This window comes from Phacochoerus africanus, chromosome 13 (genome assembly GCF_016906955.1).
Source record: "Phacochoerus africanus isolate WHEZ1 chromosome 13, ROS_Pafr_v1, whole genome shotgun sequence".
Taxonomy (NCBI): Eukaryota; Metazoa; Chordata; class Mammalia; order Artiodactyla; family Suidae; genus Phacochoerus; species Phacochoerus africanus.
Window position 1 is genome coordinate 26,420,174 of NC_062556.1, and position 13,241 is coordinate 26,433,414.

At 43.3% G+C, this 13,241-nt stretch overlaps 1 pseudogene; it reads right to left on the minus strand.

Moving 5' to 3' along the window:
• Nucleotides 1–287: 287 nt before the first annotated feature.
• LOC125113658 (uncharacterized) lies at nt 288–453 on the minus strand (annotated as a pseudogene).
• Nucleotides 454–13,241: the final 12,788 nt, after the last annotated feature.

Consider the following 13,241-nt stretch of genomic DNA (forward strand, 5'->3'; position numbering starts at 1 on the left):
GTAATTTTGGGTGCTTTGATAGAGAGAGTCTGATTTATTAGATTTAAGAAGAGACTTTGAAATCTACATTTTAAATAAGCGTGTCAAATGATTATGAGGCAGGAAGCTGTCAATCATACTTGGAATTGCCACTGTTGTCTGCAGAGATAGATGCTGAAGTTCAATGACATGCTGACCATCATCCTCTACTACACAGAAGCTGGCTTAGAAGCAGAACTGCAGGCTCCTGGACTCCCAGGAAAGCCTTGGAAAGGGACTTCTTGGTTTGAATTGCTGTCCAGTACTTGTAGACTGAGTGGCAGCCAACCACTTTTAAAACCTTTCGTTTAAGCCCATGTTTTATCTATCATAAAATGGGGGTAATATTGATACCAAGCTTGTAGTGTTGTCTATGTACTAAACTGATAAGAACAGATACTGCACTTGATCTTAGCCAAAAGGGCAAGAAGCCAAGTATTGTCTCTATATAAATTGCCTACTATGGTGCCTGCTCAATAGTAATTGCTCAGTGAACCTTAGCTACTCTGTTTTTATTCAGAGTTCCATTTATAGTTTTTTCTTTTTCTGTACCTGCCACCCCCTTTTCACAAGCATTTCTACCTAGCATTTCTTCCCCATGACTTTGGTCACATCTCGGGTTCCTGGTACTCTAGAGAGTCCTTGTTGAAAGGTAGCCATCAGTTACGATAACTCTCTGGAATCCTCCCTAAGAGGAACAGCTGGGTCTTTTCGCATTTTGCCTTTATGCCCAATTAACCCCTAACTACAGCCCTATTGGCTTGTTATTGTTGCAAAAAGGAAATTTAAAAAAGTCTTCAACTGTGAAACCAAAACATGCCGGGACTGAAGGCATCAGCGCAGGAATTTCCTCTTCCTGCCGGGCGAGTGGAGGGCAAGGAGCAGACAGTGGGAAAGGCGGCCAGAACATCTGCACTTGCCCACAGGCGCCTCAGACCTGGCTCAGAAGCCAGAGGCGCTAAGGATGGTGCCAGAGGGAGAAAGACAGCATAAGGCCTCTATGCAAGGTGCCAGGAAGTACTCGTATCTCTCCCCCATCTGTTCCCGTCACCCCTCCACCCTCCCATTTGCTCACAAATGAAGACGCGCTGGGCGACCAAATGCTGCCCCAGCTACCTGATGCTACTAATTACGATGCCTGTTTAGAGCCAATTATCTCCCCCAAAGCAAAGCATCTTCATGTAGCATTCCAAATGGGTAGGATTTCGTCTGGGGCAGGGACAAATTGAACACAGGGGCTTAGTTCAAGCGAAAAGGGCTCTTCCTTGCAGTTTTCAAAGGTTATCTCAGATGTCTTTTTTCCTCTCTTTTAATTTTTGTGGTAGCTTTGCAGATGTTGCAATTCCTAAAAATGCAGGAAGCATGATTGGGGGGGCAACTCTGGATGGATCGATTTGTCCCTATAAGTATTTCTTTATTCTTTCTCTCATCCCAATGTGGTTCAAAGGTCTCATATAAATGTTCTACGTGGAACCTCCACGGAACACAATTGTGCCTGTGTTTATCCAAACTTCTGTTGGGAATCTACTCTAGGATTTCATGTTTTTAGCATAAATGGTTGGACAAAAACCATTCTAGGTTCCACTGGCTTCTCTTTAGTATTGTGAAATGATGCTTACACAAGACAAATGAGGTGTAAATCTGCAATCATGATGTGATTTTCTGGTCAAAACATTTCACCTAAGGGAAACGTATGCCATGAATAATACATAGGCGCTGCTGCTCTGATTAGTGTCTTTGGACAATTACTTGATGCTTACCCCTTTGTTCATAGGTACAGGCTGAGTCATTGCTCTTCAGTGTCACTATGGGAAAGAATGAAGATAATTTGGATGAAAAATCTGTGCATGGTTTCAATCTCTTCTCTCAATGGAGGAAGTTGCTGTAATGCAGTCAAAGACCTGGAGAAAAAGGTTGCTGAAAAATGCCCTTCTGAGTTGTGGGAAACCTGGGAAAGGCTGGGTTTTCTTGGGCATGCTTCTCTTTTCTCCTTTGTTTCTCCAGAAGACAAGACCTTCGTAGGTCATGGCAAACAGCCACAAATTAGTGAACATCCATGTTAATTAGGGAGTTTGGCCACATCCATGGGGTCACTCATTCTTTCACTGCGATGCTGTCTGTTGGCCTCAGGGGTGAGCAAGGCACACAAGGACCTGTTCCTGTGGGGTTTCAAGCCCAGCTAAAGGGGAACCCTGAGGGAAGAACAGAAGGAGTTTACTCAGTAACTGGAGTTAGAGAGGCAACTCCAAGCTACTTCAGTGCCTTAGAAATGCTGCTTTTATTAGCCCTAATTTGGTGACTACAGCTCACTTTCTTGAGATTTAAAAGTATCAGGATTATTTCTGACAGTGTCAAGCCCGGCAGCTATCCTTCATTGTTTGCAGAAATGTGGATGGGTGTGGGAATATGTGTCAATACTAAACAAGGCTTTGATTGCTGGGACTTGGGTTGCTACGGATGGCTGCTGTGAAATACAAATGGTGACTGTGGTGAAACCTACTAGGGACCTCCTTTTCATCACGTGAGAGTTGGGTAACAACTATTCCGGAAATAGTCTATTCCCTGAGCCGCTTCTACTGGTTAATCGTTTGTGTGTGTGTGTGTGTGTGTGTGTGTTTGTAAGAGAGAGAGAGAGGAGAGAGAGAATGCGTACCTGAAGCATTTGCATACCTGGGTATGGCTGTACCTATAGATGAGGGCATGTAGGTATGTATGTCTGTGTTATGTGAAAGTGTGAATTCATTATATCTGACTCTTCATGACTTGCAGAGAATTAAGGAACTCTTCTGGAGAAAGGTATTCAAGTCATAGAGCAGCTGAGGAATTCTGGCCAGTCACTACCTACCTAAATACATTTTTGCAAAGGGGCTATGGAAAAGACACAGCCCCTTTCAATAAGCTTGAGGTTCTTACTGTACTAGGAGGCACCTTTTGGATAATGCCCATGGTCTTTTGTGCAGTGGTCCATGCAGCATTCATTTGAAATGTAAGGGTACTTTTAAGTATAGCATTAAGTGTCTGCTCATAAATGGGACTGGGTGATTTCTGGGTGGGAGGCGATTTCTGCAAATCCTTACCTATGTGCTCTGTAAAATTGATGTGGGTGTATAACTTTTCTGCCCAAGATATAATTATATAGCACATGGGGACAGTTCAAGGTAAATATCTTCCCAGTTCTTTTGGAAAATGAACCAAAAATCAAAGATCCTTATTGTTCATAGCTTTTTTGTATAAAAATTCTTCTCTGCATTGTCTCTATGCTAACTCCTCTTAGGGGTTGTCACAGCCAAGGCTGATTTCATAACTGAGTCTCCCTAATTTCAGACTGGGTTTGGGTGCCATACAGTGAGTGGAGATCTATGAGTTGCCTAATTTAAGTATCTGGGAGTTTGATTTCTTTTTTCATATTGTCACTTAGATTTATTCAACATACATTTATTAAGCATTTTTTTTTTTGCATAACCTTTGGAGATAAGCACTGGGGAGAAAATGATGCATAATAACCAGGACCCTCATGGTGCTCTCAGAATTGTGAGGGAGACTTCCTCTAAAAGGGGGATGGATTTAGTGAGAGGACAAAGGAGAGAAAAAGGCATTCTTTTCATGGTGGTAGGGATGCTTTACAGAAGAGATGATGCATGAGCTAAGGCTTGAATGATGGGTATGGATTTGTCACATGACAGAGTATCATTGGGGGGTGGGGATCCTTCCAGGCAAAGGTCTGAATTTATAAAAAAAAAAACAAAAGCCAACTGTTGATTTCCCATCCTCAAGATGTATTTAGCATTTTTCTCCTTTCTCACTCACTCTTTCAGTCTTGCCATTTCCTCTCTTGTTCTATACCTGATTTTCTTTCAAAATCTTCTGAATCAAGCACTTTACTCAGTATAAAAAAATACATATAAGACCCTCAGGAGTTCCCTTCATGGCTCAGTGGTTAACAAACCTGACTAGGAGCCATGAGGATGTGGGTTTGATCCCTGGTCTCGCTCACTGGGTTAAGGATCTGGCGTTGCCATGAGCTGTGGTGTAGGCTGCAGAGGTGGCTTGGATTCTGCATTGCTGTGGCTGGCTGTGGCTGGCAGCTGTAGTTCCAATTCGACCCCTGGCCTGGGAACTTCCACATGCCTCGGGTGTGGCCCTAAAAAAGCTATATCTCTATATCTATATCTATATCTATATATATATGTATACACACACACACACACATATATATATATGCATATCCCTCAAAAAATCTAAGACAGGGAGTTCCTATTGTGGCACAGTGGAAATGAATCCGACTCGTAACCATGTGGTTTCGGGTTCGACTCCTGGCCTCGCTCAGTGGGTTAAGGATCGGGCATTGCCATGAGCTGTGGTATGGGTCACAGATTTGGCTCGGATCTGGCATTGCTGTGGCTCTGGCATAGGCTGGTAGCAACAGCTCCAACTGGACCCCTAGCCTGGGAACCTCCATATGCCATGGGTATGGCCCTAAAAAGATGAAAAGAAAAAAAAAAAATCTAAGACAGCCTAACAAATAGAAAGTCTGTTCTGTACTGTTTATTATCCTGCCTTTCTTGTCTAGGACATACTGATTTCTTGGTTTAGAATTTTCTTGTTGTTAGAGGCCAAAATAATACTGGGCATTCTCCTGTGCTGCCACAGCCCCAATACAATCACCCTGGAAAAGGAACAAACCCTACATTCCCATTGAAAAGACAAATAGATTGGGCAAACCATAGTTCTAGCCAGAGCTTATTGTGGGCTATGTATTACCTCAAGAGGCTTGCATGAAGTCAAGGCTTGTTTGAAAGTGGTCTCCATCTGCTCTTTTATTTTATTTCATGTTTCTGAATTGTGAGGCATTGGGGCTTAAGTGCCTTTTCGATAGTGGAAGATGGACATACCAATGAAACCAAATCAAACAGACAAACAACAAAAACAAACCAAAAAGCAAAAAGCACCTTGTTGGCTATTGCAACAAAAATCAGACTTTTTGTGTATAGGAATGAATGCCAAAAGTCCTCTGTTTGTAAACAGAATGTGAAAATCTATTGGCATAAGGTAATGAAAGCATCAACAAAGGGCTAGGGCAGATATTCTTCTGAAAACATCAAAGACATTCTGCTTCATTTCATACTAGGTGGGAGCATAAATCTACCAAGGTCAGAAAATGGCTTCCCTTCAGGCTCATAGGAAATGTTTGAAGATGTCAGTTTCCACTAATCTTAGTTACCATGTTTCACAGCAAACAAGGCTAAACTGTGATTTAATTCCTACACGTGTGTTCTTGATTTCGGTCTTGATTTATGTAGAGGAAAGCATTCAGTATACGACCCCTGAGATGATCTATTTTTGTCGTAACACCTGTTTGGTCCTTTTCTTTGCATAAATGATAGTCTCCTTTTGTCTAGGAGGTGATTTTATATGGCATAAGAGGAGAATTTTCTCTATGCTTTTACCTCTGGGATATTACATCTTTTTTTTTCCCCCTCCATTTTCTCTAATTCCACACCAAGCAGTATAACAGAGGCATGACAAATGGGATGTGGAGACCCTGGGCTGATGAATATTATTTACTATGATGCTTCTGGTCAATCCCTGCAGAAATGAGAGCCATCAGATCTGACCTGGAAAGAGGCAATTGGAGCCCCTGGTTTCCATTATCTTCCACACTTTTGATTTCTGCTTTGCTGGTGTTAGAAGATCCTATGATTGGGTCCATGATTGTGTTGACAATTTTGGTTGGTTCCACAAATATTCATTATATGTCTATGCAAGGTTTCGTATTAGGGGCGCGTAACAGAGGGTGGTTGGAGGGGTTGGCGGAAACAGCACGGTAGGCAAAGATAAACAAGAATTAATCCCTTTCTCCAAAGACCCTAAAATTTTGGAGTGAGGGGGTTGACCTGTGACTAAGAATGAATGAAATGAGTTCTATAGCAGAAGCAGAAGCACAGTGCTCTGGCAACCGAGAAAAGGGACAGCTTTAGAAAAGCCAATTTCTCTTGAGCCATAAAAATCCTTATAAACTATAAACTGGAACTCATTACTTCTAGCTTGATATTTTCTCTGGAGCTGTAATATGAATAGATCCAACTCCATTTCACATGAATATTTCAAAATTGCCTCTGGTTTTGGATTTTTGTGGCGATGTGTTTTATAGACTGAACTGGTTCCAAAGGCAGGTAGTCCATCGTTGAATAGTTATAGAAGTGGAAGTATTTAGATTTAGAAGCCCAACCATTTCAAGTCTCCGTTGTCTGGATAGCTTTATCTTGAAGGCTGTCTTGAACATCAGTGCTTTGGACTGCGTCTCAGGAAGTTTTGATCAATTTACTTCCCTCGTTATTATTATTACACATTGTGTTTTCTTGCTCATGACTAAGCTTCAGGGAATCTGTGCACTCATGGGAAGCATATGCAAAAATTTCTCTGTGTACATTTTTCTTGGGAGATGACTCCATTCTTTTCATCGGATTTTCAAAAAGATCCATGGGCGAGTGGAAAGCTACTATGTTTTCCCGATGATTTTATCCACTCTCCATATTTCAATACCAGCTCAATGTTGAAGACTCTATAATCTATATTTCTAGGCTAAATCTCCCTTGAGTGTTATTCTTCTTTTTTTTTTTTTTTTCAGGTCACACTCCTGGCATATGGAAGTTCCCAGGCTAGGGGTTGCATCGGAGCTACAGCTGCTGGCCTATGCCACAGCCACAGCAATGCCAGAGCTCAACTGCTTCTGCAATCTACACCACAGCTCATGGCAATGCCAGATCCTTGACCCACTGAGCGAGGCCAGGGATCAAACCCGCATCCTCATGGATCCTCGTCAGGTTCATTAACCGATGGGCCATAACGGGAACGCCCTTGAGTTTTATTCTTATATATTCAAATGTTTACCATTTATGTTTGCTTCTTTAGTCCAAGCTCACCCTTTCAAGATTAAATTCAGGATCTTTCATTCTAAATCATGCTTACATATTTTCCACTTCCTTTTTTTTTTTTTTCTCTCTTTTACAGCCACACCTGTAGCATATGAAAGTTCCCAGGCCAGGGGTTGAATCGGAACAGCAGCTGCAACCTATGCCGCAGCTTACGGCCATGCCGGATTTTTAATCCACTGAGCGAAGCCAGGGATCAAACCCCAAATCCTCACAGAGACCATGTCAGGTCCTTAACACCCCGAGCCACAACGGGAACTCCTATTTTCCTTCTTCTTTGATGTCGGCAACTTTTCCATCCATGAGAGAGATCTGAGAATCACTGGCTAATTTTTACTTGTCCTCTAAGACAACTCAAACAGCACTTGCTCCCAGAAGCCCCTCTTGACTGATGCTTGTTCTCTTCTGGGCTCCCACAGCCTCCTGAACATATCACCGTCATTGCTCTGGCATATATTAGTGATCTGTTTACTGTTCTTATGAATTGGTAAACTCCTTGAAGAGAGCAACCATGTCTTACTTGGTTTTATAATTCAGCACGAAGCCCAGAGTCAAACACTCAGGAAGTGCTTGGGAATCAATTAAGAAGAGACATTAGGGTTCTTCCAAGAACTTATGTTATACCTGGCTTCCCAAAATTCAGATAGAGTGATGGTACTTTTAAATATTCTGATTTCATGGCCCCTGCAGTGAAAGCTCTGTCCCGTGGTGTCTACTAACATGAAATTATTATTATTATTATTATTTTGCTTTTTAGGGCGGCACCCACAGCATATGGAAGTCCCCAGGCTAGGGGTCGAATTGGAGTTGCAGATGCCAGCCAACACCACAGTCACAGCAACACGGGATCCAAGCCTTGTCTCCGACCCACACCACAGCTCACAGCAACACCAGATCCTTCTTTTTTTTTTTTTTTTTTTGTCTTTGCTATTTCTTTGGGCCGCTCCCGCGGCATATGGAGGTTCCTAGGCTAGGGGTCGAATCGGAGCTGTAGCCACCAGCCTAGGCCAGGGCCACAGCAACGCGGGATCCGAGCCGCGTCTGCAACCTACACCACAGCTCACGGCAACGCCGGATCATTAACCCACTGAGCAAGGGCAGGGACCGAACCCGCAACCTCATGGTTCCTAGTCGGATTCGTTAACCACTGTGCCACGACGGGAACTCCAACACCAGATCCTTAACCCACTGAGTGAGGCCAGGGATTGAACCTGCATCCTCATGAATAATAGTCAGGTTCATTTCTGCTGCGCCACAACAGGGGAACTCCACCATGAAATTATTTTTAAAGTTAGAACTTAATGCTGATTCTCTGTCACTCAGCAGGAAGGGGATGGCAATGGTATAGTCATAACCTATATTCTATGTGTTCTTTCTAAACTTGGAAACCTTACTCTCCAGAGGGAAAAAATTCTATTAAGTTAAACATTTAGGTTTTAAAGTAATGGTTTAGAATCAAGTAATTAATAATTCATAGCATCTGGTAGCAAATTGTGTTAGATACAAGTATAAAATTCCTGAGGCTGCATAAGTTCTGGTGGAAGCAGAAAAGGCAAGTACAACAATACGTTACCCATTAAAAAAACAAACAAACAAACAGAAACACTCTTAAAATAAAGGCTAATGTAAAAGGAGTTTGAAAATGCCCCTGAGTCCTTGAGCTACCAGACATCTTTAAAAACCATTGTAGTTAGAGGAGTTCCCATTGTGGCACAGCTGAAATGAATCCGACTAGTATCCATGAGGATGTGGGTTCAATTCCTGGCCTCGCTCAGTGGATTAAGGATTCAGTGTTGCCGTGAGCTGTGGTGTAGGTCACAGTTGGTGCCCGGATTTGGAGTTGCTGTGGCTATATGGTTTAGGCCCGCAGCTGCAGCTCCGATTTGACCCCTAGCTTGGGCAATTCCATGTGCTTGGGTGCCACCATAAAAAAGAGAAGGGGGAAAAAAAAAGTTAACCATTTAAAAAAAAAAAAAAGAAAAAAAAGGGAGTTCCTGTCGTGGCGCAGTGGTTAACAAATCCGACTAGGAACCATGAGGTTGCGGGTTTGATCCCTGGCCTTGCTCAGTGGGTTAAAGATCCGGTGTTGCCTTGAGCTGTGGTGTAGGCCGGTGGCTACAGCTCCGATTGGACCCCTAGGCTGGGAACCTCCATATGTTGTGGGAGCGGCCCAAAGAAATAGCAAAAAGACAAAAAAAAAAAAGTTAACCATTGTAGTTAGGTTTTCTGTATTTTCAAATGAAATGGAATTGTTTCCCTTCCCCTCCTCACAGGTTAAAGGCAAGGGAATGCCTCCTACTGAAGTGTGGTTGTTGCCAGGAGAGACTGGCATCTCTTCCTGGATGACTGGCAGCTGAGATGTAGAAGCGTGGAACCTATATTTTTTTTGGGGGGCGGGGGGCCTGCACCTGCAGCATGTGGAGGTTCCCAGGCTAGAGGTCCAAACAGAGCTACAGCTGCTGGCCTGCACCACAGCCACAGCAAGGCCAGATCCGAGCTGTGTCTGCAACCTACACCACAGCTCAATGGCAACACTGGATCCTTGACCCACTGAGTGAGGCCAGGCATTGAACCTGCATCCTCATGGATCCTAGTCAGGTTCGTTAACTGCTGAGCCATGAAGGGAACTCCCGAGCTGTAGAAACATATCCATCCCTCGGTCACCACGAGAAAAAGCTGAATGCAGAGATAGTTCTAGGGAGAGGTCACCTTGTATCCTTTGGAGTCTGAATCCAGAGATTGGGCCCTGACTCTAGCACAGAAAATCTTCAAGGCAAGAGGCAATGAGGAGACATCCCTGAAGATTAGACCAATCGAAGAGGCTATAGGAGGAGTGTCCCTTGCATCTAGATTTTGGAAAGACTGAGTGAGGTGCAATCTTTCTCCTAGGCTAATTAAGTAGCAAGTTCAGAGGAGTCTTTTTTTTTTTTTTTTGCCTTTTTAGGGCAGCAAGTGGGGCATATGGAGGTTCCCAGGCTAGGGCTCGAATTGGAGCTAGAGCTGCCAGCCTATACCACGGCCACAGCAACGCCAGGTCCAAGCCATGTCTGTGACCTACACTACAGCTCACGCCAATGCCAGATCTTTAACCCACTGAGCGAGGACAGGGATCGAACCTGCGTCCTCATGAATACTAGTTGGGTTCGTTAACTGCTGAGCCATGACAGGAACTCCCCAGAGGAGTCTTGAAAGGACTTTGCCTAAGATGTCTGTTTGTCCAGGCAAGGTGTCCCCAATAAAAAGCCTTAACGGCTGGAGCAGCAGTGAGGTGAGTGGAGGTCCAGGAATGGCGCTGGAGAAACCGTGTGCGTTTGGCGGTGGGTGGGTTCTTTTCCCCTAATCCCAGTCTCAGCTCCCACCCACACTCCAGTTGTTGAGGGGCCAGAAAATTTTTTTTTTTTTTTTTTGCAATGGAGCAGGCAAGGGAATAAGGAAGACCTAAATAAAAACTGAAAAAATAAAAAAAACCTCTGTGCAACGGGAGTTCCCATCATAGCTCAGCAGTAACGATCCAGACCAGTACCCATGAGGACACGGGTTTGATCCCCGACCTCGCTCAGTGGTTAAGGATCTGGTGTTGCCATATGCTGTGGGTGTAGGTCGCAGATGCAGCTCGGATCCTGCGTTGCTGTGGCTGTGACGTAGGCGGGCAGCTACAGCTCTGATTGGACCTCTAGCCTGGGAACTTCCATATGCTGTGGGTGCGGCCCTACAAAGACCAAAAAAGAAAGAAAAAAAAAGAAAAAAGAAAAATCGGTGCTACGGAATGATCTGGATATCTACTCTGCTCAGTGCTCTTGATGCCCTTCTAGCCTTCCTTTTCACCTAACTCATCAGTCTGCAAGCTGCTGTGAATGATCACTACTAATAGCTCACAGCGGCTCTGGGCTGTGAAGACTTGCCCTTGGCCAAACGGGAGCCACCTTGCCCTGAGAGCTGTGAATCTCCCCTTTGCTAAATCCAAGTCATCTAGATTTTATAAAAAGAGTCAAATTTCTGCTGCTGCTGGGATTGCACGTTACAAATACTAGAAAAATTGGGGAGTATCTATTCCTGGTGATAGTGAAATTTAAAAAAGCTAGACAAAATATATTTTATAAAAATGCGTTTTAGGAGTTTCCATCGTGGCACAGCAGAAACGAATCCGACTAGGAACCATGAGGTGGCGGGTTCGATCCCTGGCCTTGCTCAGTGGGTTAAGGATCTGGTGTTGCTGAGAGCTGTGGTATAGGTCGCAGACACGGCTGGGATCCAGCGTTGCTGAGGCTCTGGCGTAGGCCAGTGGCTACAGCTCTGATTCGACCCCTAGCCTGGGAACCTCCATCTGCTGCGGGAGTGGCCCTAGAAAAGGCAAAAAAAAAAAAGTATTTTATATGCTCTGTCACAGGACACATTTGAAGCACTGGAGAGCTACTGAAGTAATTACAATGGGAAGGGCCAAGATCTGGGAAATGAAAGTGCAAAGAGATCCATTTGATTTTCAGGGATCCTTTTCCCTTCAAGGTATTTTCCACTTCCAAAGCAGCAGCAGAGAGGCTGAGAAGTTAAACAGAAACTGATGGCTGAAAGGTTGAGAAGCCAAATTGAGTTTCTGGTTGTCTCAGGGGCTGGGGGACAAAAACTGGAATTCAGGATCCTCTCAAGGAGGAAGACCTTGGCCAACTCTTCAGGGTTTGAATTAGGCCCTTGGGTGGCCTATACCCTAAGGGTAGGGGAGGACCAGAAATAGACCAGCCCCATAAAACAGAGCCCAGCTTTAAATCAGCTTATTCTCTGATGAGATTAAGATGATCCTTCTCTATTCTGTCAGAAGCAAAACCAAATGCTGCCTTGAAAGAGACCTTATCCAGACTCTCTTCAAATGTTCCTATGTGTTACCTAGAATTCAATACAAATTACCAGGCAATGCCAGGAGACAAACGTGTTCCCCCAAACCAGGAGAAAAAGCAACAGAGAAACAGACTTGGAAGAATCCAGATATTGAAGTTTATCTGACATGAACTTAATGAATATGATGAAAATAAAAACGGAGTCAATTTAAGCAAATCATACCTTTAAAAAAAGAGTCAAATGCAAAATTTGCAGTGTAAAAAAATAAAAACTGAAATTATTAACTGCATAGATGTGTTTAATAGTGCATTTTAAAAACTATTTAAAAGAGAATTAGTGAACCAGAAGATAAACCATAAGGAAAATCTCAATATTAGAGAAATATGGGATTTAGGAAATAGAACGAACATATTTTGAATACATGTCCCATTATGTTTAGAACCCCTCAGTGAAAGAAGATTGAAGCAGAAGCCATATTCGAAGGTACGATGGCCAAGAGTTCTCCAAAAATAGTGAAAGATTCCAAGAGTCAAGGAGCAATACAAATTTCTAGTAGGATGAATGTAAAAATAAATAAATACCCTATGTAGGCATATCATAGTCAAACGGCTATACACCAGAGAAAAAGAGTCTTAAAAACAGACAGAGGCCCACGTACTGTCTCCAAAGCAACAATGGAGGGTAGCTGGCGATGAAATTATGTATTCAATGTTTTGAAAAATTGCTTGCAATTATTTACTCAAAACTAACCTAGAATTCTATCCACATAAAAAGTTATTTAACAAATAAATCAAAGATGGGAGCTCTCATTGTGGCTTAGCAGGTTAAGAATCTGACTACTAGCCATGAAGATGTGGGTTTGATCCCTGGAAGGTGCTCAGTGAGTTAAGGATCCAGCATTGCCATGGATGTGGTGTAGGCTGGCAGCTGCAGCTCTGAATCAGCTCCTAGCCTGGGAAATTCTATATGCTGGGGTTGTGGACCTAAGAAAAAAAAAGAAAATAAATAAATAAATAAGAATAATTTTAGACCAAAAAAAATATTTTTTATCACTAGCTGACCTGCATTATAGTAAATACTAGTGTGAACTCTGCTCTGGTATTTACTATATTTCCAGACAGAAGCATGGAAATATAAGAAAAAATGGAAAGCAATGTAAATGATAAATAAATGGGTGGATCTAGATGAATATTTAAAGTATAGAATGATAGGAGTTCCCATCGTGGCTCAGTGGTTAACGAATCCAACTAGGAACCACACGGTTGCAGGTTCGATCCCTGGCCTTGCTCAGTGGGTTAAAGATCCAGTGTTGCCGTGAGGTGTGGTGTAGGTCGCAGACGCAGCTCGGATCCCGTGTTGCTGTGGCTCTGGGATAGGCCGGTGGCTGCGGCTTCAATTCGACCCCTAGCCTTGGAACCTTCATATGCCGCAGGAGCGGCCCAAGAAATGGCAAAAAGATGA